General features: G+C 37.7%; 1 protein-coding gene across 7 annotated transcripts in view; it reads left to right on the forward strand.

Annotated features, from left to right (window-relative positions):
• Positions 1-27020, forward strand: part of RFC3 (replication factor C subunit 3) — a 731429-nt gene that overhangs the window by 128456 nt on the left and 575953 nt on the right. For 2 of the 7 annotated variants that reach the window (XM_079902595.1, XM_079902598.1), the window contains exon 3: positions 7183-7345. The exons of the other annotated variants lie outside the window; for them this stretch is intronic. The gene's annotated coding sequence lies outside the window, so the exon portion shown is untranslated. The remainder of the gene's footprint in view (positions 1-7182; positions 7346-27020) is intronic. 7 annotated transcript variants of the gene reach the window in all.

Consider the following 27020-nt stretch of genomic DNA (forward strand, 5'->3'; position numbering starts at 1 on the left):
TGTTGTAATGTTTGATTACAGTGACCACAGTCTTTCATAGTTCAAGAACCTCTAATTACAGAGTCCTTAGATCAAAAAGACATCCTATTGGTAATTTTTTCAGCATTTCTAGAACCATGTCTAGAAAACCAAGTTTCTTTTGTTATTCTAAACAGCATCTATTTGAGAACAATTTGAAGAATGTCTTGTTGAAGTCTGACAAAGACAGATTTGTGATATATCAAGTTTCCTTTTTTTGCACTGGTTGTTTCAAAAATCTGAATAGGATGCTTTAGATTTAACAGTTAATTGCTATGATAACATTTAATCTGATGATTCTGCAAATGCAGTGAGCTATGGAATATTGCTTGTTTCCATGCTTAGAAGCTCAGTCTGTGTTCTGATGCATACTTTACAACTTCTTCTGAAGGTTCTTATTATATTTGAGTTTTGTTCTGGAAGTTTTACGAAGGCCTACTTGCGAAGAATGAAGCTTCTGACCATGACATCTTGGAGCCTGGAGAGATTGTAGTTCCTCTCCTTGAGGATAAAAATTAACTTTCTTCCCTGTTCAGAAGGATTTAGGAGATTATTACAAATTCACCAGGGTTTATGAAATCTTTTTGATTTCCTTCCATATTTCTAAAGCCTTGCCTTCAAAGAGAGCAAATTTACATCATTCCATAAGAAAAAGAAATTCATCTCTGATGTGATAAATTATTGTCATCCTAGTATTTTCTGCCTTCTTAACTTTTCCATGGAGATCTCAAGGGGCAGGCATGAAAGGTGTGGATTTGGGTGTGAAAAATGGGTTAAACCACTCATAAATGTGTGACATCTCCCAGTCACAAGAATAAGAAAAGGAAAATGACAAAATCCAGCCACATATACACTCAAGTTTGTTTCTTGGAGAAAAGTGAATTCCTATTCTCCATGACTCCAGAAGTGTTGTGTGTATCTCTACTTAGAAATAGCTATAGCCTTTATCTTCAGGAAAACTATAAAACAAATTTCATTCATTTTGAACAGGATAAAGGTAAGAGAGGGGCAGGAAGGCATCTTTCAAGAATGACAGAAAGGGCGCAGAAATCTATCTGGTCAGGTCCCATCAGAAGCACAGACCCTCCGTGTATTTGGAGGACACATTTTCTATATGCTCCAAATTAGTGCATTAGATGTGCCTTAGGAGGTGAGTGGTGAGGGGGAAAAGTTGATGGGAGAAGAATTCAGTGCAGGTCCCAGCTCTCCTGGACTGTTTATGATCTAAGAGATTTTCCCAATGGGGGCTTTTCAATTCTGTGTCTTACATACTTCAAAATATACATATCAAAAGTATCACATATTCCCTGTAGCAAACCTTGAAGCAAAAATTCTCCCTTAAATTGAGGCTTTTCACCTCTGACACGAGAAACTGTTAAACCCCTCTCAGCTGCCTGCGTGTCGTGGAGTATTCCATCCGCTCTGGCTCCATGAGTGATAACAGATATCACCCACACTCAGCTCTAGCTTTTCCTAAGGAAACGTTAATTCAGACTTTTCCCTTACTTCTCGTAAAGAACCCATAAAGCTTCCTTGACCACACAACAAAGAGATGTTCAAAAGCAAAGAAAATGATACCAAAATTGCATTTGTTGTTTTTTTTCTTTTTTTCTGCAGTTTTTAAAGCCTCTTTTCAATGCTCACCCCCCTGAACTATTTTCCTGAATTATCTCAAGTAAGAACGCTTTGTCCTGGCTTTGAACATTTTTCATCAGAAAGGGAACATTTTCAAGGAAAGGAGTCATAGATATTCTCTTAGGCATAAAATAGGCACTTTTGAAAAGTGAAAGACAGACTGGGTTTTTACATATGAGTTTACTCCATATTTTAGAATCCTTCTTGAAGTAAGTTTTTCAAGAGACCGTAGCTGCATTTCCACACCAGTATCTCAACCGTCTGCCCAACAGCGTTTAAGCAACAGGGTAGGGCAGGATTCCTGGCACATCTGAGACTATTCTTGTGAAAAATTGCATTTGCTTTGCTTTTAGAGAGCCAAAGAATGTGATTAGGACTTCAACTTTTTCTTGCCCAATGATTTTGAAGTTTTATAATTTTTGACTGTGTGTATAGGTAATATATAGGCATACCTCCCTCTTTTTATTGTACTTCACTTTATTGCACTTTGCAGATATTGTGTGTTTTACAAATTGAAGGGTTGTGGCAACCCTGCGTTATCAGATGAGGTTAGCATTTTTTTTAGCAATAAATATTTTAAAATTTAAATACATTTTTAAGACATAATGCTATTGCACACTTAACAGATTACAGTGTAGTGTAACATTTTTGTGCACTGGGAAACAAAAAATTCATGTGACTTGCTTCATTGTGATATTTGTTTTGTTTCAGTGATCTGCAACCGAATCTTCAGTATCTCAGAGTGTGTATATATAATTGGTACTTGCATATATACTGTAGATATGTAATATTCAGAAAGTTGTATTCTACTTCCACTGGACTTTTCTGTTTAATGTGCCCTTTTTTTAACTTCCTTTTGTCTTATATCTCAGAAAGTGAAGGATGTCATTAAATTCATTAAAGGACAAGATGATACACAACAGAAATTGCCCAAACAATGCGTTAGACCCTGTGGCAGAAGTATATAGACATAGCGGGTGGTGGAAAGAGTGCTGGGTTTGGCATCAAATAGAAGTAGATTTGAACTGAACCTTAGCCCTTTTCTAGTACTATGTTCTAGGGGCAATTTCTTTAACCTCTGTAAGCCTCAGTTTATTTATTTACAAAATAAAGCTAATAATACTGCCTATATCATAGGGTTGTTACAAAGATTGGACTGAATATTTCGAAAATACCTAGCTTAATGGCTGCCTATGTGCGCTTACTAAAATAGTAGTTTGACTTAATACTGATAATTGTAATGGCCCAACAGGAGTGTTGCAAGAGTGAGTATGCAGCTTTAGTGCATAAAAATATGTTGGTATGTGAACCTGTGAGAGCCACAGCTCGTAAGCGTCTCATCCACACTCTGATCTTCCACATCCTTGAGGTACAGGAGGATGTCCGTCCGCCATAGGAGGGCAGATTGGTCCTGTGGCAGCTGTGACACGCGCTGCAGCTGGCAAGTGGTAGAGTGCTCGGGAATAGCAGAAAACAGGTGTGGTACCTGCTGGTTTGCAAGCTCAGAGGAAGGCCTGTTGGTCTCTGGATAGCCTTAAACTATGCCTCCAAGAACTCAGATCCAAAAGCACATTCTTATTTTTTTTTAACCTTTATTTATTTATTACTATTTTAAGCAATTTATTTTATTTTATTTATTTTTGGCTGCGTTGGGTCTTCACTGCTGCATGCAGGCTTTCTCTAGTTGTGGTGAGCGAGGGCTACTCTTCGTTGCAGTGCCTGGACTTCTCATTACAGTGGCTTCTCTTCTTGAAGAGCATGGGCTCTAGGCGTATGGGCTTCAGTAGTTGTGGCACGTGGGCTCAGTAGTTGTGGCTCACGGGCTCTAGAGCATAGGCTCAGTAGTTGTGGCGCACGGGCTTAGTTGCTCCGTGGCATGTGGGATCTTCCCATACCAGGGCTCGAACCCATGTCCCCTGCATTGGCAGGCAGATTCTTAACCACCGCGCCACCAGGGAAGTCCCCCAAAGCACATTCTTAACCATGTGATTTCTCAAGAGAGACTTCTACGTTACCTCCTAGAGGTGCCTGACTTTACATTCCCAGGCACTTGACAAATGCCCTGAATTTCCCATCATATTCCTCCATCATGCACAAGGCACCTGTGCAAATTGTTCCCAGCCATTACACTGGCTTCCAACAAGCTGGAGATGAGTTCTAAACTCACATAGCAACTTCGGATAAATGCCAGTACTTGAGTATCCATCGGGGTTAAATCATGCTGATTGTCACCTCGTCTTACTGAGAATGGAGTAGGGATATCAATCAATCAATCAGTCAATTGATCAATATATACCACCGTCCAGCTGCACCAGGAGCGTCACTTTACACAGATGTGAGCTGAGTGTGAGCATTCCCTACTCATTCTGCATCCTCACAATCTTGACCCAGTACTTACTCTCCATTCCACAGCCAGTGGGTCCATCTATCCTGGAGACCTGCTCAGGCTTTAACTAAAACACAGCCTGCTTAGAGGGCTGTGATATTCATCCTAACCTTTTCAGATTTTTCCAGGCGGTGGATACCATAATCCATTCTCTCAGTCACAGCTAGAATCTAGCTGTAAATGCAGATATCCCAGAATCACAACCTAATATTTATTTCATTGTCCACAATCTCTGTGCCTTATATACTAGATTGGAATTCCTAGTATTGATGCTTCCTGAAATAATATCTACTCTTTGGATATAATTTTGTCTGGAGCTTCAACTCTGTCTTACAGGGGGCAACAATTGCAGGTGGGTTTGTCCCCCAAAGCATGTACTTTGCTTTAGTGAGCAGAGCCTTTCCTGACCTCAGCTCATTAGGCCTTCACGTTAGTGTACGGTTCCTGCCTGTCCCCAGTAGACCTGAACCTATTATTACACCGGACAAGTTAGGTATCTTTCTAGCCAGCTGTAGATAAAAATTCTAATCACACCATCATCACATATATAATGTTTGGCTTACAAACTCCAGTTAGCTTTCCCTAACCACCAAAATATCACATCTTCAATGACTTAAGTCACCATCACCAAGTGTTTCCATAACACATTTTGCATGTACCTCTTACTGCATTTCTTCTGTGTTTTATCATCATTTGTAAATCATTTCCCTTAGAGGATAAGTTCTTGGAGTACAGGCAAAGTGTCTAAATTACCTTTATGTCTCTAGTTCTAACACATAGTAGGTACTTAATGGATGTTCATTAAACAAATGGATGAATAAGGTACTCTTAAATTTCATAATTCTACAATCTATTAACTAACTCATTTAATTCTGAAGTCAATAAAAGGCCAAAAGGTAGAGCGAGGGATTACATACACTTTGTCTCTTTGTTCCTAATGCTTTTTCCATGACAGTGAGTTGTTGCTCTGTCTCATTAATTTTAACAACAAAAACAAAATAGATGTAGCTGCCATTTATTGAGTACTTGCTATTAGCCATGTACCACACTTAGGGATTATTCACATAAGCTCAGTTAATCTTCCTTCACATCCTGCCTTATTTCCACATTAAAAAATAGGAAACAGTAATGTTTCTGTTCTATCCGTGCCTGAGAACCAGGGCTTATTGGGTGAGGGAGAAACGTTCTCTTTTTCCAAGAGTCCTTGTGTAGAACTTCATTTTCAGTTGATACTCTGGGCAGAGTTCACTCCCTGAGCACACTAAACTTGTCCTATTCTCTCTTCCTATACCAGAAGCAGACCAGAATCAAGAGATGCAACAAAGATATGGATCTGATTTTCTAAATTTATTGCAGAATAAGACTTCTGATCTCACTAGTATGTCATAGCTAAAGCTATTATACTTTGACTTTAGTTGGCTATTCAGGGATGGAACACATTTTCAGTCCCTTCCCTTAGTGTCACAGTTATCAGACATCTTTGAGCAGTGGCTACATGAGTGCTCAGGAAGAAAGAGGATGACCATTCAGTTAGATCATCTGGATCAACCATGGCAGTCAGTAGGATGGCAAATATTGTAGACAGGTCAACCGTCAAGCATAGTCTGCTGCCCCAGTCAGAGAACTGGATTTCCCTTGTGTGGATAGCAAATAATCTGGTCCTTAACTTTGATCTGCATATACTTTACAAAGGGGGATTCAGAGTCTTCAGACCAAAAATATTGCATACTAACCCTCAGATCTCAGACGTAGAGCCCTAATGCAATTTTTTACCGTGGAGAAGTAACATCTTAGAAAACAAAACATAATTTGCCAGGAGTAACTCAAATAATGCAAGCTCTCATATTAGCGTGAAGGTAGCAAATTGGCTCTTTTCCCTTAGTTTTGAATTTGACTTTGGAACCATACTAACATACTTGCAAGCATAAAGTCCATAAAGAAGGTAAAATCAAGCCGAGTCTAGGCTGGAAAGAGTCTAGCAACAATACCCTTTCCCCTGACAGCAGGTGAGGTCAGGGAGCTCCTGTGAAGATGTGGGGTGAGATGCACCAGTGTTGGGTAGTGGCAAATAGCTTAATTTTGCTGTTACTTGAATTTTTTAAAACATGAAAAACCTTGGCAGCTTTGCTATTGGTGAAAAATGACAACCTTGTTCCCCTAAAACAGCAGGCTCCAGGAGCTTCTCCGTGGAGCATAACTCATCTCTGCAGAGTGAGGTGAGAGCAGGCAGAGGAGGAACGTCAGATTCAGATGAATGCATTCAGCTGTCTTCTAAATAAAAAAAACGTGCTCTTTAGCGCTAGGAAAAGCCCCATGCTTCAAAACCTCAGCTTCATTTTCAGTCTTGAACATCAAACTTGTAATCTTTGTTCCTCATTTGTACATTTTTCCCTGAAGGATTAGACTTTGGATCTGAGATTCCCAGCCCCTTTACCATGTCAGTGCTCGTAACCCATCCGTTTAAATTGGGAAGGGCCTCCACTATCAAAAATAATAATGAAAATGAAAAGAAATGCATCCATATTACAATACTAGTGATTATGGTACTGGAAAATATCTCATGTAATCACCAGGCGACCTTCAGCAGTCACCGGCAATAGCCAAAATTTGAAACACATCGACCATCACATATATAATGTTTAGCCTACAAACTGCCACCACCAAGAGCTGCTAAAACCCCTTCCCCACCTCCACCACGTATCTTATCACCAACTGTCATTCAAAATCCGTGAATAAATAACACGAAGTGCTTCTTCATTTTCCCTCTACTTTAATTTTGTTTTCTGATTAAAGGAAGCCAAAGCACTGTCTGGTTTACACATATCCAAACATGATGTATAAGCAAATTTAATGAACTTATCCGTGTATATGGACATGCTTTCTTACATAGGAAAAACAATAAGCTAAAATAGATTCATGCAAACACATTGCAGTTGTCTTTCATTTGGCGTAAAAGTTAGGCTCAGCATATAAAAGCTATATTAAAGGAGTTAGTTAGATGTGGTAAATAACTTGAACAAAAGAGACTTTGCTTATTATTAATAAAACTAGAGAGGAGGCAGACTCAAAGTTCAGTGAGATTTGTATTCTCTCTGAAACATGGCAACGTTTTAAACAAGATAATGCCATTTCCTCCCCTTCAGGAAACAGCTATCAGTTCATGAGTCACTGTGTAAGCGTTCTACGACTGGGCTCCTAAATGCCATCCACCAGCTGTTGCCCAAACTTATGAAATCCTTGCCAACGTCACTTCAGGACTGAAATTTCTACCTTTTAATTTTCTTCCCCTGGAACAAGATTAAAAAGGTAACATGCTTGCATAGACTTGTAGAATTTTATGACAGGGACAAGAACAAACGAAAACATTTTCGTGATAATTTATTCTCAACAGTTGTATTAATAATGTTTTTCTGATTAATGACTAGGCTTTTCCAAAGGAAAAACCACAGTGAATCTTTTTTAGCCCCAGTTTAAACAAAATTTATCTGAGGCAACTCCAGATGGTTCATTTAGAATTACCAAGATTATATATATGTGTGTATATATTATATTGTATATTTTATATATATATATATATATATATGTTATGTATTAGATATGTATGTTTCCAGAAACCTCACAGATTTCATTTTGGCTACCGGCATTTTATTTGATCACCAACTAATGACTTCTAATTTAATCATTGTGCCAGCCTCATATATTCAAGTAATGTTATCATTCAAAGTGAGTAAGTATATTGGGAAGTTTTTCTTTTTCCATTTTTGTATTAAGGTATAATTTACACACAGTAAAAATAGATTGTTTTAGTGTACAGTTTCTGTGAGTTTTGACAAATGTATTTAGCCATGTGTCCACTACCACAATTAAGATGTGGAAAGGTTCTATCACCCCGCAAAATGCCCCTTGTACTTTGTAGTCAACTCTTTTCCCCACCCCCAGCACTTAGCAACCGTGGATGTGTTATCTGTCCCTGTAGTTTTGTCTTTGATGAAAGAATGTTATACAACTGGTATCTTAGAGTATGCAGCTCTTTGAGTCCAGCTTCTTTCATTAGAAAAATGCATCTAAAATTCATCCACATTGTTTCATGAATCAGTTCATTCCTTTTTACTGGTGAATCGTATTCCATTGTAGAACTGTACCACAATTTGTTTATCTGTTTTCCAGCAGAGGGATATTTGGGCTGTTTCCGTTTTATAGTGAAAACAAATAAAGCTGCTAAAAAACATTCACATACCAGTTATTGAATGAATGTAGGTTTTCATTTCTTTGAGAATTCCAGTTGCTCTAAATCCTGACCAACACTTAACATTATCAATGAGATTCTATATTTTTAATAAAAATATCCATGAATCTGTAAGCAACCAATTCAAAGTCTTTGATTTTGAATGAATAAGATTTTTTACTGCAAAGAAAAATAAAAATCGCAGCAGAAACCTTTATTTGCTCCCTAGTTGAGTGTTTTGCCTTGACCTAACTTTTTTAGTTTCTGGAATTCTGCTTAATTTGAAACATTATCTTATTTAAAGTCCACGGAGTGGAGGCTGCTGCAGATTCTTTTTTGTCTTCAGAAAGCACTGCCCAGTTTCCCTGGTACTTAGAAGAGTGATCCTTTCTTCTTATACTTTGAATACAGTAGGTTAAGTCCAGTTGAAGAATGCAGAATATGAAAAACAGAGCATTCTAAAAAAATCATAGTAAAGATTCTGCAACCTGTAAGGAATCAGACTACATCTATTTTGCAACTCCCTCTGCCCCACTTCTTAGCCACCCAAAATGGACTCTTAGTCACAATTTTTCAAAAATAACTGCTTTGTTATAATTCACATAACTTAAAACTCACCATTCTAAGGTGTACAGTTTAGGTGTACAGTCTAAGGTTTTTAGTATATTAACAGTTGGAGTTATACATCCATCCTTACTAATTTTAGAATGTTTTCACCATCCCAGAAGAAACCCCATACTAATGAGCAGTCACTCCCCATTTCCTTCTCTCCAGCCCCTGGCAATCACTAATATACTTTCTATGTCTATGCCTTTACCTATTCTGGACATTTTATATAAATGGAATCATACAATGTATGGCCTTTTATGTTGGCTTTTTTCACTTAGCATAATGTTTTCAAGGTTCATCCATGTTGCAGTATGAATCATTAATTTTTATGGCCAAATAAAATTCCATTGTGTAGTTGTACTATATTTTGTTTATACAGTCATCACCTGATGATTATTTGGGTTGTTTCCACTTTCTGGCGTTATGATTGATGATGCTCTGAGCATTCAGGTACAAAATTTTCTGTGGATACTAGGTTTTAAATTCTTTTGAATATATACTGAGGAGTAGAATTTGCTGGGTCATATGGTAACTCTTATGTTTAACATTTTGAGGAATTGCAAACTGTTTTTCCACAATGGCTGTACTAATTTACTGTCCCACCAGCAAAGTGTGACAGTTCCAATTTCTCCATATCCTACTCAACATTTGTTATTGTCTGTATTTTTTATTTTAGCCAACCTAGTGGGTGTGAAGTGGTATCTCACTGTGGTTTTGATTTGCTTTTCTGTAATGACTAATGATGTTAAGCTTCTTTTCATGGCCTTATTGGCCACTTATATATCTGTCTTCTCTGGAGAAATGTCTGCTCAAATTCTTTGCCCATTTGTAAATTAAATTGTGTTTTTAGTGTTGAGTTTAAGAGTTCTTTATGTTGTCTAGATACAAGTTCCTTATTTTATATATATATATACATATATATATGTATATATAATTTGCAAATGTTTTCTCCATTCTGGGGGTTATCTTTTTACTTTCTTTATGGTTTCCTTTGAAGTACAAAAGATTTAAATTTTGATGAAGTCCAATTTATTTTATTTTATTTTTTTCCTTTTATTGCTTTGCTTTTGGTATCATATCTAAAAAAAAAAAAAAATTGCCTAACTCAAGGTCATGGAGATTTGCTCCTATGTTTTTTTCTAAGCATTTTATAGTTTTAGCTCTTACATTTAGTTCTGTGATCCATTTTTTGTTCACTTTATTTATTTATTTAAAAAGCAAACTATACACATTGTTTCCACATTTCTCATTATCCGCTTCAGAGTTTGCAGATAAGGATGGTCAGATACACCTATTTGATTATGCCATTGTGGTTCAATTCACTGCCAACTTACTTCTGCTTTGAGAGTGTCATCTGTCCTGTCAGTTCCACAAAGGAGAGCAAGCTAGAAGTGCAAACCCCCAAGTGAATGCTTTTTCTTTTCACAAAACTTTCTTTCAATGTCTTTCAATTCTACTTCTTTTTCTCCAAGATTTTGAAAACATGAAATTTATATATAATTAAAAAATACCACTCCTGATTATATTTCTATTATGCAATAGTTTAAGGATCTCTAGCAATTGAAACATGGAGTTATAAAATTAGGATGCTCAGTATTTTAATCCTTTTGTGTCCCTAAAACTAAAAGAGGAACTGCAAATACAAAGCATTGAAAGACACTCATACTATTCAAAACATCACATGGCTTTACACCAATTATCTGGAAAATTGTCTCTTTTCCTTTTTTTTTTTTTTTTTAATTTTTTGCTTTGCCAAACAGAGATCTAGCTAATAAATTACTCTTTCCTGTCCCAGTTTCCCTATTGAAAATGAGGACACTGGTACTTATTTCCTACTCATCTTAAGGGACTAATGCTGAGTTTGAGAAACATAAGAAATTTTGCCTCCGAACTTCTAGAAAGAGACAGTGTGGCGAGCCCAGAGTGTCACTAGTGCAAGGAAGAATCTCCATACTGTGTGGGGTGCATGTTCTGATAAATAAAGAACAGACTAGTCTTTTCAAATACAACAAAAATATCTGAGAACACTGCCACAGAGAGGGGTGTTAATCAGCTTCTCCATCCTACATGTCAACACAGAATCTGCTTGGAACTAAGCATTTAGGACCATCACAAAATCTTGCCCTTTGTGTGACTTCTGCAAATTAGCAAATCATTGCTCCATGCTAAGACTCCTCTCTGCTCTCCTAAGCAAATGCTCTTAGCATTGTGATTTGAAAATTCATCTTTTAAGGAAGAAACTCCTTGGTCTTATTCTTGAAGATGAATAAATACCATATCATGGCAAGATCTACAATTTACTGTAGGATAAGAAAAAGTATAAATTTATATATATTTATTTGTATCTTTAAAGGAAGAGCCAATGGTGAAATGATCCATTTTAGGACTGATTTGATTAAATAAAGAAACTAGAAGACTGAAAGCTTCTAGCTTTCAAAGCACAATATTGTCATTGTTGTGTTTTTATGTTGCTTTTTTATTTTCAAATAATTGAAACCATAACAACACAGAAAGTATATTTCATGAATCAAGAAAATGAAAATATATCTGGTGCATGAGTGAGGTGGTGTTTATTACTTTTATGTGCTATGTCATTTCACTTTAGATCTTGAAAGTCCCCTGAATTACTTTGGGGGAAAGTTGCTGTGAACAACGCAAAGAATTTTTTTTCTGACATCAGGTGTATCTAATAGTCATAAGATCTATAAAAAGAGCAGCAGAAGAAAAATATTCTAATGAATAAGTTTCATACACGTCAGAAAGACTGCTTAATGTAAAACTGTTTGGGGAAAACAGAGGGTTAAGTCTGTTCTTTGCCCCTTCCCTAAAAATGGATGCGCTTGTTTTGAGAAGCACGACTCTTATTGGTATTTCTGTTGACCTGAATTTATTTTTGGTCCTAACTCCTGAGAAATATTACTGGGATTTAATTTTTAAATCCATTGGCTATCTCCAAATACTAAGTTTAATTTAGTTTAAGAAACATTTAATCTGTTTATTACCTATCTGGTTTAATGTCAAAGTATCCACTGCATTTTGGTATTAGTCTCACCTCTTTGGGGTCTGCCATGGTTCCTTCTCTCTCAGATACTTATTTATATGTCAGAGAAAACTGGAATTGTATATCTTCAAGCATAAAAGAAGGAGTATTTCTTGTCCTTTCAGCTCTCTCTGGCTTTATTTTCTGTTATCCAAGGAGGAAGCCATCAAAAATTAATGTTGAGAGATAACAAGTATCTTGGCTACTCAAGTCAGTAGCAAAAATAATAATTTTTTCATGGCCTTTGTACTTCTATAAGTGTAAATTATTCATGAAGTGCCAGTTTGGGTAAAATTCAGTTCAATGATAGATTTGAGCCAGCACCAGAACATTTGCTAGGGAAAGTTACAATATCATAGGGCTTCAACATTTAGTCATGCAGTTTAAATGTATCTCTACTCCTTCACTCTGGAACTCAGCTTCTTGAAATTTGTAAGTTAAAATTTCAGCGAGAGCCAGTTATTTTCTAAACTGGAATTGACCCTTCGTATTGAATTATTAAAGATGGTAGCCCCTAGGGATCTACCAAGAAAGAAGAACGGCGTTTTGCCTGAAAATCAGTTAACTTATTTTCCATGTCCTAAGAAGAGAGACAGAAATTACAAGCGAGTGCCCACTCAGCTCTCCGAGATATGCATTTAGCTGCAGTCCCAGAAAAAAGGGAAGGGAATAACCAGGGCCACAGTGGGTGTTCCTGTGGCTTCGGAGAACAAAGAAGGGACAGCCATTTATACTGTCCTCCAGAGGATCCCCTCCACTTAGTGTACTCTCATTTGTCTCAAGGTAACAAACATTCAAATAAAACTAACTTTGTTCTTGGTCCAAGCCCCTGAAAGGAAGGAGCCACCATTAAAAGTCACATGACTTGTTTATGCCTTTCCAAGTGATTTCTTAGAGATAAGTTGAATCTCTTTGATCTGGCTCCAGTGAAGTACTTTTAAGCAGTTCAGCATTAAAATGATCAGAAACTAGTAAGAAAGGAATTCGGTAAAGTAGTTCAGAACAAGGCTTATTGGATGGTGGAGATGAGAAGGTACAACCAGAAACACTAAAAGGAGAAATCAAGTGAATGAAATGGGAAGCCAGTGGGAGAAAGTTCATTACAGGTTTTCAACTTGGAGTCATGATTGACGGACATGAAGAAATAGTCCAGAAAAACCTTGTTTTTGTATAGTTCAACAAATGATGTGGGAGTGGAGATTGTCATAAAATATTTCAAAATACAGGAATGTCCTTATGAAACACATTATGCAAAACAAATTTAAGTAACTAAACTGACATCTCTTCCATCAGTGTGTCTTATCTTAGTGCTTATTTTCCCTTATTATTTTAGGGAAAATTGATTTCAAATGGAATTTTCCAAATTGTCATGACCTTCGGAATTATGCTTGGGGATAAATCTCAAAGGAAAAAAGCTGAAAACACATAAGTTATTCTAATGCCTTGGATTGTCTTTCACTCTATTTATATCCTCTTCTGGGAATAAAAGTAGATGGCTCAATCAAGAGGCTTTTTTCCCCAGTACATCAATGAGGTCAAAGACCTGTTGGGCATCACTAGAAAAGTAGTATAAATTAAACGTATTTTCACTTCTCTGTGAAACCATGATTCTGTTTACCTGTACCTCAACCAAGATCCAGAGAAAGCCCAGAAGAGGACAATTACAGGAAGACAACAGGGGAGAAAGTCATATGGCACAAACTGAAACAAAACATGCTAAGTAAGGATGTGATTGGACTCAGTAGAGTCCAAGTTGGTGATTTGGGGAGGGGTGCATGGGACGCAGTATTCTTAGTGCTGAAGTTTACATCAAGGAGGACCACTCCAACAAAACTCAGCCCCTTAGCACACTTTCAAGACTCCTTGTTATCTGGCCCCTTCTTCCCTCTGCAGGTGCCAGGATTCTCTTTCCTAACCTTCTGTCTCCAATCCCACTTCTACCATACCTAAGTTCTAGCTGTCCTGAACTTCCTTCTGTGCTCCAGGTGTGTTGTGCTCTCCCCAGACTTTTGATAATATCATCTCTGACAGTTGCTGTTTCCTCTAAGACACTGTCACTGTACACCCTAATCAGCGTAAGATATCCCTTGAAGTAGTCCTAATTTAAGGTGTCTTCTTAGCTCATGTGGGTGCATGAGTCAAATTAGGCCAGTCCGAGTCTCTCTTGGGAATTTGGTTTGGAATCTAAGATAATAAGTCATTTCATTTCTTACTGGAAATGAGAAATGAGGTAAACTCATTTGGGCTTCCAATGTGGGGCATTCATATTCTGCCATATGCATGGAGAAATGATGGTGATGTTGATAACATCCAAGCTGCAGAGAATGAAAAAGATGCCCAGAAAGAAGCCAGTGTGCTAGATCATGTGATTTCAGGAAGATAAAGAAAAAACCCAGCTGCCGTTCTTCCTGACAGCTCTACTTCCTGCCCTTGGGTTTCCTGAGAATTACCTCTACACATATGTTAAATGACCAATTTTTGCTACCCTAAGTGGGTTCCTGTTACTTGGTACCAATGATTCTAGACTCAGACAGTCCTCCTGTGTGTGCTTGTAGCACTCTGTCCTTCCTCTACTACCTTTTTTTTTTCTACCCTAAGTGGGTTCCTATTACTTGTAACCAGTGATTCTAGACTCAGACAGTCCTCCTGTGTGTGCTTGTAGCACTCTATCCTTCCTCTACCATTACAGTTGCCACTACTTTGCATTTGCTTATTCATTGACCTAATATTTTCCCTCAGCTGTGCCTCCATAGGACAAGGAGTAAATGTGTCAGAGTCACAAAATCTATCATGGTGCATTTTAAATATAAGAAAATATTTGTTGAATGAGTGATTTCTTAGAAAGCCCATCTTTATGCTTCTTGGCTTGAGTGGACCATGGAATATTCTCAGTTTTCTTTCCTATGTGGCTGCCTAAGGTTTCAAGTCAAGTCATAGCTTTTGATTCTAAACATCAGTCCAATGTATAACAAGAGGAAAAAATTCTTTATGTAGGAGTATTGTTTAAGAATTCTTCATGAATTTGTGGAGTATTAGCTGATGTCATATTAGAGAGCTATACAGGCTTTTAGGTTTTGTCCCCAATTTAAGACAGGAAAAATATGGAACAGTTGTCAACGCACAAATAAGGAACATGAAGTTTTTTAAAAGGAACCCAATCTTTTTATTTGGCAACTGGGCCTTGGTTGCTTACCTGATTGAAGATCAGAATCACCTGGAGAACATTTTAAAAATACAGATTTTGGATTCTACCACAATTGCAATGAAAATTGTTATAAAGCTCTTTGAATGATTCTGAGTCCCAGGGAATTTTCTTGACCACATTGCCCTGAGTTCCTCTTAGATCAGGTTAGAAAAACATCTTTAGAAGTTATAGACATCCACAATACAAAAATATATAGATGAAACCTTACATGGGAATGGGAATGCTATTACCCATTCATTCCATTCATAAATAATTTATTGAATAGTTCCTCTATTTACTTTAAGAGTCTTAAGAGCACGTTCAATGTAGAATTGGAGTTTTAGGGTTAACCTAAGAACAGCATGCTTGTAAGAAAACAATAGCAATTCTCAAACAATTTCTTCATCTCCTTAACCAATTAGATTTCTGCAGTGAATACATGTCTGAATATGAAATTGCACCACTGGCATTTAGATTGTAAAAAAATTCCTCAGTGTTTAACCAAACCCAAATGCCATTCTCAATTCTGTCTCTACAGAAATTTTTTGGATTGAGAAGTGCTCCAACTGAAAAGGGAAGTCAGTGGGCCCTTATAGTCCCTGGGTCTCTGAAACAAATGTGAAACATGCAATTATAACACTTCTAGAAAACAACATGGGAGAAAATTTTCAGAATCTAGGGCTAGGTGAAGATTTTCTAGTCTTGCCATTAAAATCAGAGTCCAGAAGAGGGAAAATTGATAAATTGGACCTAATCAAAATTAAAACTTTTGCCCTATGAAACTGATGTGAGAGGGTGAGAAGACAAGCTGCAGACTGGGAGAAAATATTTGCAAACCGTACATGCAGCAAAAACTTGTATCCAGACTATATAAGACTTGCAAAATTTAACAGTAAAAAAAGAAATCAAACAATCCAGTTAGAAGATGGACAAAGGCTATGGACAGACATTTCATTGAAGAGAATGCAAAGAAGCACATGAAAAGATGTTCAACATCATTAGTCATTAAGGAAATGTAAATTAAAGCCACAATGAGATATCACTACACAGCTATCAGAATGGCTACAATAAAAATTAGTGATAACAGCAGATGCTGATGAGGATACAGAGAAACTGAATCACTCATTCTTTGCTGGTTGGAATATAAAATGGCACAGCCTCTCTGGAAAGTGAGGCAATTTCTAATGAAACTGAACTTGCCATATGACTCAGTAATAGTACTCCTGGGCATTTACCCCAGAAAAATGAAAAAAATGTATGTTACATGAAATCATGCACAAGAACATTCATAGCACCTTTATTAATAATAGTCAAAAACTGAAAACAATTCAGAAGTCCTTCAGTGGATGAATAGTTAAACAGTATACCCATACCATGGAATACTACTGAGCAATACAGAGGAACGAACTATTGGTATGTACAATGTGGTAGAGAGAAAAATGTCCCCCCCCAAAAAAAAAGATGTATGCTGTCTAATCCCTGGAACCAGCGAATATGTTATATTACATGGCAAAAGGGACTTTGCAGGTATAAAGTTACAGACCTCAAAATAAGGAGATACATTGAATTATTGGGTAGGTCCAATCCAATCACATGAACTCTTCAAAGAATTTTCTCTGGCTGGAGTGGGAGTGATGCATCAGAAGAAGTCAGAGAGATTCCAAGTGGGAGAGGGACTCATCTGCTATTGCTGGGGGCAGGCCACATGGAAAGCATTAAAAAGGATGCAGGCAGGCTCTCAAGAAAAGACTGTCTCCCGGCTGACAGCCGGCATGGAAATTGGAACCTTTGTCCTACAAGTACCACAAACTGAATTTGGCCAACAACTTGAATGAGCTTGGAACCACTTTATCCCCAGAACCACCAGAAAGGAACACAGCCTTGATTTAGGCCTTGTGAGGTTCTAAGCAGAGGTCCAGTTGAGCTGTTGCTGCACTTTTGACCTTGAGAAATGTGAGATAATAGATGTGTGTTGTTTTAAGTGACTGAATTTGTGGTAACTTGGTACAGCAACAATAAAAAACTAGTATAGCAATAACTTAGATGGATCCCAAGGGAAGTTTGCTGAGTGAAAAAAAAAGCCAGATAACTGGTTCCTAAAGGTTAGGAGGAAGTGGGGAGGGAGGTGGAGGTGACTGTAAATGGGAAGCATGGTGGATCCTTGTGGTGACGGAATTATTCTGTAACTTGACTGCAGTGGTGGTTACACGAATCTACACAAGTGATAAAATTGCATACAACTAAATACATACACACTCATGAAGGCTTGTAAAACTGGTGAAACCTGGATAAGGTCAGTGGACTGTATCAGTGTCAATATCCCAGTTGTGATGTTACCCTATAGTTAAGACAGTAGCATTGGGGGAAACCAGATTAAGGGTACGTGGGGATCTCTCCATATTATTTCTTAGAACTACATGTGCGTCTACAGTTATCTCAAAGTTGAAAGGCTGATTAAAAATGATTTAATAGGTATAAAATACATATGTTAAAAGTAATATTTTATTACATTATTTTATGTATTTATGGTACAAAAACATTATCTTCACTTAAAAATTTAATATAGTGAAAAACAATAGGTTTAAATACGTTAGAACATCAGAGCTTTCAGTTCAAAATGAGCTGAGTAGTAAAGTGATCTTCAGCCCTGCCAGTTTCTTGTTCACTTGCATTTGGAATGTTAGAGTTGTCTTTCAGCAATACTTTTTCTGCAGAAATCTCTTTAGAGGACATTTGACCCTTTGGTGACAAATAGTTTAGTTAAAACTAGATAATAGAATTCACAAATCCACTTAACATAATAAGTTAGCTCTTTGTTGTGGCTATAACAAATTACCACAGATTGAGTGGCTTGAACAACACAAATTTATTATTTTACGTTATGGAGGTTGGAAGCCTAAAATGGGTCTCACTGAGCTAATATCAAGGTGTCAGCTGGGATGTGTTCTTTATGGAGGCTGCAAGGGCGATTCTGTTTCCCTGACTGGTCAGCTTCCAGAGGTTGTTACATTCCTTGGCCTGTGGCCCCCTTCCGGCAGTCACATCACTCTGACCTCTTGTCACATCTTTCACTGAGACTCTCCTGCCTCCCTGTTTCATTTATTATAAGGACCTTGGTGATTACATTGGGTCCACCCAGATAATCTCCCCATCTCAAGATCCTTAATCAGATCACTGAAGTTCCTGTTGCCACGTGAGGTAACCTATTCACAGGTGCCAGGGTTTCCTGGACAGTTCTGGGGGGCCGTTGTTCTGCCAGCCACACAGGACATACACAAACTGCAGCATGTTGCAGTGTGCAGAATGCGTACAGATGTGTGAGGACTCAGCTGTCACCAATCTGTTGTGGCCCCGGCATGCCCCTCAGGATATCTCATGTACTAAGTCCCATGACCATTTCAGATGCAAACTAGAGAAGGCATCAGCTTTAATTCGTGAATTAAATATTGCGAAGGCTTAATATCTTTTAATTTTTTTAGTTTATACATGATTGTAAATAGACATTCTAACCTTCTCTCTCCATGCCTCACTTGATTGCCGTGGACCCCTGAAGTCAAGGGCTCCCAGTTGGAGGCCACTGCTCTCAATTACCAGTATTTAACAATTCCTCACATCTGTGCAGCAACATACAATTTACACACTGTGGTCATAGTGTTTCACTTTGTGGGATTGTTAATTCCACAAAGATAACACTGAGAGGTATATACGGTTTCTACTATATAGGTGGGGTTTTCCAAGCTCAGAGAAGTTCAGGAACTTGATGATGGACAAAGCTAAAAAACCGGCTGAGTGAAGAACTGCACTTTACACCAAAGCTCCCAGTTCCTCCACGGCGCTGAGGACCGGTTCTGGGTATAGAACGAGCAGGTTTTCAGTATCCAGGGAGAGAGCATCCTGAATTGTCAGGAGGCAGCAGTAGTAATGGCAGTGAAAGCAGACAGCCTGGTTCAAAATGCAGAGTAATTTCACATTAACTACTGAGATGGCAACTGCTTTCCTCATGGTCAGAACCTCTGCACAACCAAGACCAAGTCCAGTAACAAAAATCACTGGGGCTCGAAGAAGCCGGGACTGTGCAATAAAGAAAGGCTGTATTGTTCTGAGCACATTTTCTTTCCTTTTCTTTTGTATTTCATGAGGTCACAATAGTTCTAGGGGTTTTTTTTGCTCTTTGGGTTTTTTTTTGTTTTTTCCTGTGGCTGTCTTTTGGAGAGGACATTACAAATGATAGTGATTCCATGACAGACATTCTTTCTTCCTAAATGGCTCAGAGAACTCCAGAAGATACAAGGCTATTTTTATTCACTGGGGCTTGGGAGTCACAGTGAGACAGAGCTGCGGAGCTGGTGTCCTTCTGATAAAGGGAACAAACGCATTCATAAGCCATCTTGAAAGGATGAAATGAGCTCATGGAAAATCAGGGAGAAGCAGATGTAATTATATAGAGAATCACAAGACATGAGCTTAGAGATAATTCAGAACAGCATGACTGAGCAGCAGAAGGATATGGAAATTTGTAACTGATAAACAGTGGTATCTGGGCTGAATTTTGAGAGGTGGTTTGAAAGATCTAATGGACAAATTACCTACAAGGCATTTAATGGATTTTAGCTCCGACACTGACTTACCTTAATATTTAACTAAATGGTAATTTTGGCCCCATGCATCATTTTATATATTCAATCCATGGGTTGGAAACATTGATCTTAAGATTGCTGAGGAGCAAATTAATTAGACTTGTAAATGGCTTTTAAACTACAAGTAATAAGAACCAAATATTTGAAAGGGGCACTAAGACTACAGCTTGCAAAGAGTGTATAGGTTTCTGTTTGCTGGAATAATTTACGCATATGCAAGAGTTGCATATGCAAGCCAAATCTAATCGATTTACTTCAACAATAACATTGAGGTCACATTACATTAGCAAGGGGAAATGGAAAGCAGAATTAATTATCTCGATACTATAAACTAGAGTAAACAAACGTTGCTTCAATTATCTGATTCTTTCAGATGAGACTTCGGATGTGAATGATCTGAATTGCATTGTTAGTGAATTTCATGTTGCTAAATTAGACAAAGTCTAAAAGACTCAGAAAGCCAAAATTTCCTAGGGGATTTTTTTGTGAGTGACTCCTATACACCTGAATTTGCCAGAATGCAACTTATAAATAAACTTATATACTGGCCAAGTATTTGACCAGTTTCTTAACTTTCCAGTTTTATAAAAATAAAAACTGAAATGGTCAAAATACTACTTTCATAACTGTCAACCAATTCATAGTTACAATTAAGGAAAATAAAATATCATGTAGGAAGCAGGCTGAACACATTCACTATTATTAGATTTTTACCACAGTAATAGTTCTGTACCTCCCAATTTCAGAGGTATGAAAAATTTGTAAAACACTTAATTTTAGGTCTGTACACAACTGATTGCTCAAAAGTCTGGGAATACAATTCAAGAGGAAATCACTTTGGACCTGGTACAATTTACTTTTGTTTTTCAAGGGCTTTTGTGTTAAGGATGACTGAAAATTTTAAAGCCAAATGGGATTTAAGAGTTACTTAATCTAGTGGTGCCTATTGAACAGTCATTAGACCCGTGCTGGGCTGCCTGCCTATGAATTTATATCTAATTTCTCTGTCTTCAGATAGGAGAAAATTTTCCCTGGGGGTAGGGGTGGGGGACTCTAGCTTTTATTTTTTAAGTGCAATTTCTAGGCCCTGCCCTGGATTTTCTGATTGATCAATTTTGTGGGTGTGACCACCCTTGAATCTGAATTTTTTGAAAAGCTTCTCAGGTGATTCTGTGGTCCAGCTATTTGTGGAAACCAGGGATGCTAGTCCAACCTCTTTCCTTTGGAGATGCTGAATCTGAGGATTCTTTATTCTGGGTCAGAAGAGGGAGGGAAGAGAATCCAAGCTCCCTGATTTCTCTTTTTTTTTTGTTTTTTTGTTTTTTTTGCTCCTCACTAGGAGACCTGCTGATGAAATCCCTTCTGTTCCTTGTGAAAGTGAATGCAGAGTGAGAGGAGTGGGAGGAGGGGTTGGTCCACAACCCCATACCACAGATGGAGGGGAGATTGATTGACACTAGGGAAAGTTAATTTGCCTTACTCCCTTCCCCAGGAAATTTTAAAACCAAGGGAAAAGTTTAATTGGTTGATAATTTAAGAAATGGAATCTTACAGTAGTGAAATGGATTAGATAACATCTTAATATCTCTTCTAGCCCTAACTTTCTATGCTTCTGTAATTTAGTAACAGAGGAACCCATTGGCACTTTCACTTTGTTTTGTTAAGATGGTTTCCCAGAAGCTTCCTCAAATGGAAGAAACTTACATTCCTCGTCCTTCTTTCTACTTAGCTTTTCTCATCTGAAAAGATAACTACGGGTAAACACTTACATATGCAAAACCTTTCCCTCCCTGCCTTTGGCACTTACTTAACACTTTCAGATCAAATCTACGGATGGCTTCAGTGGCTGGGCCTGTAGCTGGTTTAGCATAAATACAACAGCACCACCTTGTGTTGTATTCCTGGGAGAATTTACCTCTAACAGGACAAAAGTTTGGGTGAGGAGGGGTCTGAGCAGGATGTAGCAAGGAGACCTGTTTTCTCTACCGAAAGCAGTACTGCACCAATCCCCTAGAAAAACTTTTTTGTCCACTACCAGCCTACAATTTTCTCCTATAGAATTTATATATATATATATATATATATATATATATATTCTATTAAATGTATATTAAATATATCTATATATTCAGTGTTATATACATAATCTAAAAGGTGGTTGGGAAGTAGAAGGGCAGAAATAAACATATATTAATAAAAGCTTAGGCAGGTACAATGCTTTAGCATATATTTTACAGGAAAAAAAATCACAGTCAACTTTAATTTCAGAATGCTTGAAGGTAAATGCACATTTAATGCCAATTGTGATTTAGCACTTTATCTAAAAATTCTCTCATATTCAGAGAGGTAACTTTTGAATAATGTATTTGCCTATTAAAGGGAGAAAAGGATTTTTCACAAAACCTCTCTCATAATAGTTCTGTCATGAGTAATATGGGTAAAATAGTTCTATTATGGGGGAAAATCTTTATTTCCCAAACAGAGTTGTAGAGTTTTATTTATATTTGAATCTTCTCTATGGGGTAAGCTGAGAAATTAATATATGTGTATCATATATGTATCAATATATGGGACTGAAGGACTATACTTAAAAAGACACCGAAATAGAAATATTGCCCAAATAAATATGCTACTCTTGTCTGATGTTTTCACCAGAAACAACATAGTTAATTAAGGAAGATTGTTTTCAACTACAGTTTGAAATGTCAAGATTGGTATAACAAATGAGCAATTCTTTATCCCTGAAGTCATCTGGAAAATTGAGTCTGAGTCCTTACAACCTACACATGATTATAGGATAGAAAGTTACACGATTAGAAAGTAGCAAACTACAGGGCCTTTCTGGGATTGGTCATGCAGAACACCTTACCCAGAAAGCCCTGCATAAGGCTCAGTAATATTACTTTTTGTCACAAAAGGAGGATTTTGTCTTCTAAGTTTGTCATCATTGATTCAGTCTCTAGAGTATGCATTTACTGTGCTGAAATAATGACTTTGAACAAAGACTACAAATAAGAAGAAAAAAAAAAAGTCTTCCTTACTTGGCCATGTACTTTCTGGTGAAAAGATCACACAAGTAGAATATTTGGTGGGGCAGTATTTCTATTGCTTGGATAAAATTTTTATATTATATACTCCAATTAAATTACTATCTGATTCGTAAAAATTGTAAATTTATGGTTAAAGACACGTGTAATGTTCAGGTGTTAATCATGAACTTAGTGGGCATTAAACAAGTATCAGTTGATATATATGCTGAAAATGCTCTTTTCTTCAAGCAAAGACATCTTAAAAAACCTCCAAGGGCTATTCATTGGTCTGCTAATCACAACCTCTTGACTTGTCTTTCTAACCACTGTTAGTTTTCTGCACAAAGAAGTGTTCTACCCCTCCCCCCCAGCTCTGCACTCAGGATGACTCCCCACTAAAGAGCATCTACCTGGAACAGAATGGGACTTCACATTTGCCCCAGACCTTCCTTTCCCTTCCATTAGACTTTCACTGAAATTTTATCTCCTTCAAATGCCTTCCCTGCTTCGCAGAGAATTACTTCATACTCCCCACAAAATCCAAATACAGTCAGCCCTTAGTATTCACAAACGATTCTCCATCTTGTCCATGTCCTGCAGAAGCCAGGCTTATTTCTCCACTACACAGTTGGTATGGCTCAGTAGGTTCAAGCACATTTTAAATTAATTCAAGTAAAACATTAATAGGAAAGGAAATTTTCTTTTAAAAATTCTATAACACATTCCAAAGCAAAAGAGAAATTTAAAAATTTTATTTATCATGGCCATTAGCTGTTTTATTTTTATCAAATATATATTGAAAATATTTGGGGGGGCTCTAATTTGGGTCCTCAGGAGATTACAGACAATTTCTAGTTTCTCTTAATTCTGTACTGCCAGCTACATGTCTTCCTACTCAGGGGACAAGAAATGACTATCTGCTGATAATGGGATAATACTGTTTTACAATGGTGGACCAATTTTAGAGAAACTGTTACAGTTTACTAATGGTGGTGGATTAGTCTGCTTGGACTGCTATAACAAAATACCACAGATTGAGTGACTTAACAGAAATGAATTTTCTCACAGTTCTGGAGGCTGTAAATCCAAGATCAAAGTGCCAGTAGGATTGGTTTCTTGTGAGGCTCTCATCGTGGCTTGCAGATAGCCACCTTCTCACTGTGTTCTCACATGGCCTTTGTGCACACACAGAAAGAGAGAGTTTTCTGGTGTCTCTTCTTATAAGGGCACCATTCCTACTATATTATGGCTTCAGCATGTGAATTTTTGGAGGCACAATTCAGTCCATAACAGTCCACCCTCTGGACTCCCCAAATTTGTGTCCTTTTCATATACAAAATACATTCAGTCCATCCCAATAACCCTAAAAATCTTAACCCAATCCAACATCAATTCCAAGTCGAAAGTCTCATCTAAATAGCATCTAAATCAGGTATAGATGAGGCTTGAGGTGTGATTCATGCTTAGGCAAAATTTCTTTCCAACTGTGAACATGTGAAACCAGACAAGCTATGTACTTCCAAAATACAATGGTAGGACAGGCATGGGTTAGATAATCCCACTCCAAAATGGAGAAATTGGAAATGAGAAAGGGGTGATGGGTCCCAAGCAAGTCCAAAACCTAGCAAGGTAAATTCCATTAATCTTAAGACTTGAGAATATTCCTCTGTGGCCGAATGATCTTCCTGCAGGGCTGCTGGGCAGCAGTGCAGCATCTTGGACAGTTTCTAGAACATAGCAGACTCCTAATGCTTGCCACTTCACCCTCTTTCTTACTAAGTTTAATAGAAAGAACATGGTTTTCCATTGTCTGGAATCTCTAATACTATAAACCAATAGACCTGTATTTAAATTAAAGTAGTTGAAATGTGTATTTTAGTAAAGAGTTTGGTGTTAGCTTGTTGACTTCTAATTTTGATGGAGAGCATGCCACCCACTCTGTAGTGACTTGTAACTTAAATAACTATAGATGTTTGATTCAACCAGTGGCTGGAACTCTGAAAACAAATTTATGCAAATCAAGGAGATGGTGGCAAAGCCTTAAATTCTGTATAGTTTGACTAGTGAATTAGTATCTAGAACATTCTTTGCAGTGCTCAGATAGCTTCTAAGTACATCAAGACCATTAGCAAGTTTGCTAGAGAAAAGTCAACCAATTCAGTTTTGGCCCAGAAGTTTTGACCTACTTTTCTGCATACCTAAAGGCAATTTTTTAAAATACTGAAAAAAAATTTTAAAGATCAAACATTTCACATTTAAATATTTTTTCATAATCTTGATGAAATAGTAAAGTTTTGAGACTGTGTTGGGAGTGGGAGTGATAAATGTGGTTGACATATATATCACCCATACCCCATGCCAGAAACCATACAGTTGTTGGATCTATATAGTGTGACCTTGGGAGATATAGTCTGTGCTGTCATTGGTGGTTATAAGGTGGTGTGGTAGAAAAATATTAAAACCTACGCAAATGACTACATCATTACAAATATGATAAAAGCAGTGAAGAAAAACACTCAGTTGAAGGTACTGCAATACAGGTTACTTCTATATATGTTGAGCACAACACAAAACAGCTTCTTTCCATGGGTTTGATTACTTAAAATCACATTTCTGGAGTGCTCTGAGGAAGGCTTCAATACCACAGGACATGGTGAAAGGACAAGTTAGGAGAAAATACTGACAGACTATCCTTACTCTCAGTGTAAATTGTAGGGGGGAAAAATCCTTTACAAAAATTCCCATAGCCTAAACTCTACTTCTGAAACAGGCCACAGATCCATGGCAAGCTTCTACAGAGTACAGATTGAAAATTCTTGTGTAGAAGAATAGCCTGCTTGTTTTCAGAAGAAAGGTGGGAAAAGTGCCTGCAACCACACCCACCAATGATATCACCATTTTCCAGAGGAATTGTCCATAAAACGGTGCCTGCTTGGCTGGACAGAGAAAGCACGATCGCAGCCCCACCCCTGATGTCAGCTCTGTGCCAGGAGCATGCAGGACGTTAATACTACTTTACAGGGCAGATTTCAGTCCTCTCACTTCCCTCCTCACAGTCCAAACTCAAATGCTAACTTTGACCTTCCTTTCTGCCCCTGCTGTCAGCACACCCACCAGTGCAGCAAAAGAAAGCTGGATCTTTTCCAGGAATAGCTTTGGTCTTGTTCAGATGAAAGGCACGATGCCAGGGTGAGGCAGTCTTGTTATTAATCAACCTTGATTTCAGAAGATGACACAGTTGCAGGGACTGTGCTTTAAGTACCCTTTCAGCCGTGATGAAAGTCAGGCATTATTCAGCTGGGTTCTAAGTGGCCACTTTAAATCATTCTAAAGGCTGTACCATTTCAGTGCTAGAGTCAGGAACTGAAAACAAATAATGTGCTATTGGTAAACTGCAGTGAACTCTGTGATTTTGAACACTGAGCACCAATTCGTGCTTATAAAGCTGAGAGTTCATGCCAGGGAAGCTTGGAACTGTTGGAACATAGCAGGGCTGATTCTGTCCAATTTGACTTCAAGGACATTTAAGTGAAATTTTTTTTTAAATAGTCAAGGCTGAGGAGATAAAAAAAACTCTGGAAATCTATACATCTTATCCCTTGGGAAACATTTCTAGCTTAACTAGTTGTCAAGTGCATTGCTTATTTTAGACAATCACGTGCATAAATTATCCTTCCAGGCCATTAAAGTTCCAGCTCCTCACATAGCCTTCACCAGTGCCATCGGTTTGCAGTGGGTGCCCTCCCTCTGTTCTGAGCACCCATAGCTCTCATTGTCTGCTTAGTATTTTATTCACCTTGTGTTCCATTGAGAAATGAGAAGATCGTGGGCTGTGACGTCAGGTGGATCAGGATTTAGACGCCAGTTTGGACACTTGTGAACTGTGTAATTCTGAGCCGTTTGCTTAACCTCTTTGAACTTCAGTTTTCCTCATTTGTAAAATGCAAAACGCCTTGCACAAGGTAAAGATTTAATGTGATGCTAACTGCCTAGTGCAGTGCATCCAAGGTACTTAATACATGGTGACCACCAGCAGAAGTAGCAGGAATAGTAGCAGCAGGAATATTATGCATAATATGTTGTCTCTCTCCCTGCAAAACAGCATTCTTGAGAAAAGGATCACACTATATACTTGTATGATATCTCTCAGCATTTCTAGCATGAGATGCAAGTGACACTGAGTAAGTACCAGTTGAAATGTATTGCCGTGAATTAGTTGGGTATCAGTACATTTGCCCAGTTAGGATAATGGGACAG

Source organism: Stenella coeruleoalba, assembly GCF_951394435.1.
Source record: "Stenella coeruleoalba genome assembly, chromosome: 18".
NCBI lineage: Eukaryota > Metazoa > Chordata > Mammalia > Artiodactyla > Delphinidae > Stenella > Stenella coeruleoalba.